The following is a 6,311-nucleotide window of genomic DNA, read 5'->3' as shown; positions in this document are numbered from 1 at the left end:
CGAGACATATATTTAACAATCTCCACCTTGGCTCACGTTTGAGCAAAGTCACAATCGCTTTGATAGAATCCGAATTCCGCTACTACTCTCCTACAGCCCCCGTGGGCTCAACCGCCACAGATGTCTTTCAAGTCCAAGCCTCGCTTGAACTTTGCCATAGCCATGGACCTCATCAGAATACCAACTCCACATGCACCTTTAACTGCTCCACAAGGATTTTCCAACACAACTTCCTCAATCGCAGATAAAGCAAAACCATCATTGCATCCATATCTGTCAGGAGATCGAATATGCACCTTGTCAATATCAGCAGTTACAGCAACTGTTGGCTCAATAGGCTCCACCTCACTACAAGCACCATCCGTGTCGATTACTTTGCTAGTACTCGCTACCTCAGGAGTTTCTGATTGCAACTCCACCTCAAGCTGAACACCGTACAGATCCGTATGAATACTGCTATTAACATTCCTAGCCAGAAGTACTGGAAACTCGTCAAATGTAACTTTTCTGCTGATAATAGGTGAATTTAATTTCGAGCACCACAACCGATAGCCTTGTTCACCGTGTGCATAACCTAGGAACATGCACTTCATTGTCCTTCCATCGAGCTTACCATCACTAACTTGAACATAACATGGACAACCAAACATTCTAAGAACAGAATAATCAGCAACGTTACCTGACCACACTTCTTCGGGAATCCAACATTCAATCGCAGTCGATGGAGATCTATTCTTCAGGTAGCTCGCCGTACTAAGCGCATCCGCCAGGAATCTTCTAACCATACCAGCACTAGAGAGCATTTTATAGGCCGTCTCTAGTAATGTTCTGCTCATCAACTCTGCAACATGTTGTGGTTCATTGGCATTAGTGCGGTGTTTCACTATGCCTTCTTTCATGCAGAATTCGTTTAACAGCTCCGAGCAAAATTCCATACTATTGTCAGTCTGCACCTGCTTGATCGATTTACCAGTCTCCTTTTCGATCAAAGCTCTAAACTGCCTGATCCTAACAATAGCATCAAACTTGTGCCTTAGCACAAACAGCCACGTCTTCCTCGAGTAGTCATCAACAACTGTTAGCATAAATCTGACACTCTTCCTCGAAGGAAATCGCGACAACCTACGAACATCCAAGTGAATCAATTCTGCAATTTCCGTGGTTTCTCTGACAACTGTACTAAACTGCACCTTCCACCGTTGATCTAAATCACAGCACCTGCATACATTCAGTTCGTTAGCCACATAACCACATAGCAAATTTCTTTCACTTAGATCCTTCAGGCTTCTCTCGCTAATGTGTCCCAAACGCATATGCCACAATTCAGACTCTCGAACATATGCATCCGACGTCTCCGCAGCAAATTCCGTCATTGTCTCACCTTGAAGCTCATACAGGCCATTATGCTTGAATCCTTTCATTATCACCAAGGCACCTCGAACTACTTTCAGAACTCCACATTCCGAAGAATACCGACACCCAATTGAATCCAGGGCACTTAAGGAAATTAGATTTTTCTTCAACTCTGGAACATGCCTCACTCCAGTCAATGTGCACACAATACCATCACGCATTCTGATTCTGACATTACCAACACCAATAACATCGCATTCAAACATGTTCCCCAACTGCACTTTACTACTATCCGTGCACTGATATGTAGTAAACCAGTTCCTGTTTGGTGTAGCGTGAAAAGAACAACCAGAATTCATAATCCATCCATCAAACGATGAATCATCAGTGACAGACAAGACATAATCAGCATTATCTGAATTACCATCTGCTATAGCCACAACATCATCCGCAGACTCAACTCTAATTCCTTTACCCTTCTCGTTTTTCAGTTTAAGGCAATCCCTTCTAAGATGCCCCCTCTTGCCACAGCTCCAACAGACAACACCACCAGTCCTAGACTGACTTCGTCTATTCGAGTTCATACTACTCCTACTAACACGTGTACCAGTTCTTCCTCTATTTTCACCTACTAAAGCAGCAGATACATGTTCGCCAGATTCTCTTCTACGGATATCTTCACTCAGAATTAAATCTCGAACACCATCAAATGTCAAACTTGTCGACCCAGAAGAATTACTAACGGCAGTAACAGTAGTATTCCAACTATCAGGCAATGAGGATAATAGAATCAAAGCACGTACCTCATCTTCAAAGTCAATCTCAACTGAACTCAATTGACTAACAATCACATTGAATTCATTGATATGATCTGCAACTGACGCACCTTCGCTCATCTTCAAATTAAACAGACGTCGCATCAAATAGACTTTGTTGATCGCAGAGGGCTTCTCATACATGTCCGACAGGGCTTTCATCAAACCCGCAGTAGTCTTCTCATTCACGATGTTAAACGCGACATTACGTGCCAACGTCAGCCGAATAACACCCAACTCTCGTCTATCCAGCAATTCCCAATCAGTTTGCTTCATCGTCTCTGGCTTCTCCCCAAACAATGACAAGTGCAGTTTCATCTGATATAGATTATCCTCAATCTGCATCTTCCAGAAACCAAAATCTTTCCCATCAAATCTGTCGATTTTCACTTCCTTCTTCTATCGCCATCGATTCGCTTCAACTCAGCTAAGCCAGGCTCTGATACCAATTGTTTCGAAAGCCAAGCGATCGAACAATAAAATTGACAGAATAAGAAAATAAATCGGACACCAGATTTACGTGGTTCGGTCGTAGTGACCTACATCCACGGGGAGAGCAGCACGGAATTCCACTATAGATCAAGCGATACAACGGAGATTACAACCACACTCGAGTCACCCAAACACTCTCAGTGTTTACCAAGCCCCAATTACACCTAATAACTTACGCAGTGTTTAGCCCTACAATTCCTCACGAAATAATCTCTCAATCTCGCAAAAGAATTATACACAAATCTTAACACAAGATTTAATTGCTATGAATACTTGAACTCTTGGTGTAATTTCACGAATAAAATCACGAACCCACAACCAAGCACTCACTTGCGGAACGGCGCTTCAAGAAGTCTTCTTCGTCAACAATAGCGAACCAAGACCTCTGTGCGGCCAAAAACAGAACAGCCCGTATTTATGCTTAGGTTCCACGGTCAATGTGGACTCCACGCAAATATACTTATTTCCTTTTCCGAATCCAACTTTCTCTGACACACGTGGTTAGAAGTTCACAATTTCCTCTTTCACAGTCAAAGTCTTCCAGGCCAACGTTGGACTCAATCCTGCTGATTTCTTCCCGACTTTGATAGATAATCGTTATCTTTTATTTTGCACCCATGTTGACCGAGTCAAAGAACAACATAAAATTCATGTGGACTTTCCAGTTTGAGAACAAGGACTCCAACGTGCATTAGGAAAGTGAATTTCAAATATTTGCTTTTTGCTCGATTTCGGAGATTCGCAAAATATCCAATTCGGAATATTTAGATTTTCGCTTTAGGCTTAAACTCGAGACATATATTTAACATCTAACGACTTCATAAAATTTAGAAAATAGGTTTGTGGCTCGACTATTGTTGCCGCGTTTCGCACGATATTCAAATGCCAAACGACTTCATATAATTTAGAAAAATGTTAGCATGCTTAGGAGATAAATATTTTTACTTAAACTATTTTACTTTCCTGAAATATATATAAATCTCAATTTTCAGGGCGCGTGATCTTAATTAGCATCCCAAGATATGAAATTATGTCGATGAAAATGAAATTATGAAAACCACTTTTATCGTCTTCTTTTTATTTTTATTTTGTATAGTTGGTTAATTAATCACGCAGTCTAGAGATTCGGCCGAGTCAAAACTCGCAGTGAAACGAGATTGTATACCAATTCACATGTGCATCGGGAGGAGGATTTCTTCTTCATATTCAGACGACAAACCTGAAGATGGTTCCCTAGCATTAGTGAGGGCACAACAAAGGAAGACTACTAGGCATTCAAAGCGCATAGAAAGAGAGGAGACAGATTCAAAGGTGTCGATTGAGGAATCAAAGGCAGTCATTGAAAACATTGATGACTAATGCCCTTGTACACAACTCAAGGGTGTCCTTAGATGCACCTGCTAAGCAAAAGGAGGCAACCAAAGTGGAGTTCATGGATGCTATGGCACAAGAAGATTCGACCAGAATGTTCATATGTCCTCACATTGGTGTCGCATTGACCGCGCTGATCAAACTCAAGAATAGTGGGGGTCATTGCGCTCACAGATAGGACAGTTCATGTAGATGCTATGGCCAATGACAATTTATACTTCTCTCTGTGTGCACATCACATAGCCTTGACTCAAGACAAGTTTTAGCCAAAGAACTAAATCTAGAACAAATTCGTGCAAACATCTTAGGTATCGCCTTTTTGTTCTCTTCATATATAAAGAATGGGGTTAAATGGGTGAAAAAAGGGAACAAAAATCTGCGGTAAAACCCGTCGATATTGTGACGGACTCCAAAAATTTCAGACATCATCGGTTTTGGGGCTTGGAGGTGTTCCGGCGATCTGAGTCCACATTCCACTGGAATTCTGCCTCTGCTATGCCATTAGCGCAGCTTGTGAAGAAGCAGCCTTTTGTGGCTGGAGGAGTTCAAGCTCCTTTTGCAACGCCTCCATCATTTGCAGCTTCAGCCTTAGTCCTGCCACATCGACCTGCCAGAACAATATCGCGCTCCACATAAGTGAAAAATGGAGTAGCCTTATGAATCTCGGCTGCTAATCAAAAGCCTATTTCACATGCAGCAGCCCATGACTGTGATTGGTTCGACTTCCTGTGTCGGTGTCAATATGGAGTTTAGCCTACACGGTGATAATGAGAAGATCTCCCCAAATTGAAGGACAGAACCAAATTCTATTCGACGCCCCGTCCTGCAATGACTGTTCTGCATTCCGGATCGATATACATTTGTAGTTGGGGATTTCTTGGGAACCATTGCAATGAACAAGGCAAGGGGCGAACTGCATTCGGAGATTATGAAAAATGTACAGTAGAGGCATTAAATCACTTCTCAGAACTATGCTACCACTTCTAGAGCCGAGAAGAACTAATCCAAGTACAGAACAAGGGAAGAGGAGTTTGTGAGAACCAGCAAGTACCTCAAGTTTGAAAACCCTTGGCTGCTCCCGGCAAGTTGACCCCGCACAGACTGATACTCCTCCATGTGCTGTTAAGATATGTCGAGCCTAGTAGCCCTTCTATTTTCAAGGCAGAGGGGATTATTAAACATTAAACCTGAGGACTCTTGTAGATGTTCGCAACACCCTCTCACTTGGAAACTCTATTCTTCCGAACCGTCCCCCTCGACCTTCGACCACAGTCCTTGTACTCGGCGGCACGTGGGCAGCCCCCCAAGCCTGTTCCTTGCTACCACACACTCTCCACTGATCTGCTCCAAATTCGCAACCCTTCCCACCTCTCTGAGGCTACGTGCGAGCGTCAATGATCTCGGCGAGGTCACCAAGGTCATGGATGACTGCAGATCGAGTCGCCAAAGCGGTGATGCTCCATCCAGATGATTTTTGGAATTTTTCATGTTAATGCCGTATAGTTTTCACCTCTCAACGTTCGCCTCATGACCTACATACCTCTTTGGGTGGTAAACGTGAATGGAAAGATCAGCTACATTCACATCCCTAACTCGATTCAAGCTCGACTACGGTTAATTCTAAACTGCCAGCCCCAAATCCCATTTCTGCCCTTCTATATTTTTCGTGAACTGCATTATGTCAGTGATATGAACTTGATTATCCGATTCATTGCCATACTTATGAAACAAACAACGGAAAGAGAAGAGCCAAAATGAAGGTCAGATCGCTATTTTAGTCCCTGAAACAGAACCATTTCATTTACACTAAAAGAAAAGAATCATTTCATTTACACTAAAAGAAAAAGAACATATCGTAGCTCAACACAGGAATACAACCGGAAAAGGCAGAGGAAGGAAAACGTAAAACAAGAAGCCTCTGCTACATATCAAAACATGGAACCCGGCATCGTATCAGGGGCCATTATCTGACCCTAACACAGCCCATACACCGCCTGCAATCACGTTTGCGGCGAGCCGGCCCATAAACGACTGCAGGAAGTTACCGCCGTAGTTGCTCGTCTGGTGTGCCGGCAGTGGGGCTGCGTATCCAGGTCCTGCCAGGGGATACACGTGACCCTGTGGCGGATATGCCCCCGGCAGTGGATATGACCCCGGCGGCGGATATAACCACAGGGGATATTCCGCCGGCGGTGGATATGGCCCCGGCGGCGGATATGCCCCCGGCGGTGGATATCCCCACAGGAGATATGCCCCCGGCGGTGGATATGGCCCCGGCGG

This window comes from Syzygium oleosum, unplaced genomic scaffold (genome assembly GCF_021117445.2).
Source record: "Syzygium oleosum isolate NSW1041296 unplaced genomic scaffold, Sole_v2.1 Sole_v2.03, whole genome shotgun sequence".
Taxonomy (NCBI): Eukaryota; Viridiplantae; Streptophyta; class Magnoliopsida; order Myrtales; family Myrtaceae; genus Syzygium; species Syzygium oleosum.
The sequence above is the reverse complement of the archived record's forward strand: the minus strand, read 5'-3'. Positions refer to the sequence as shown.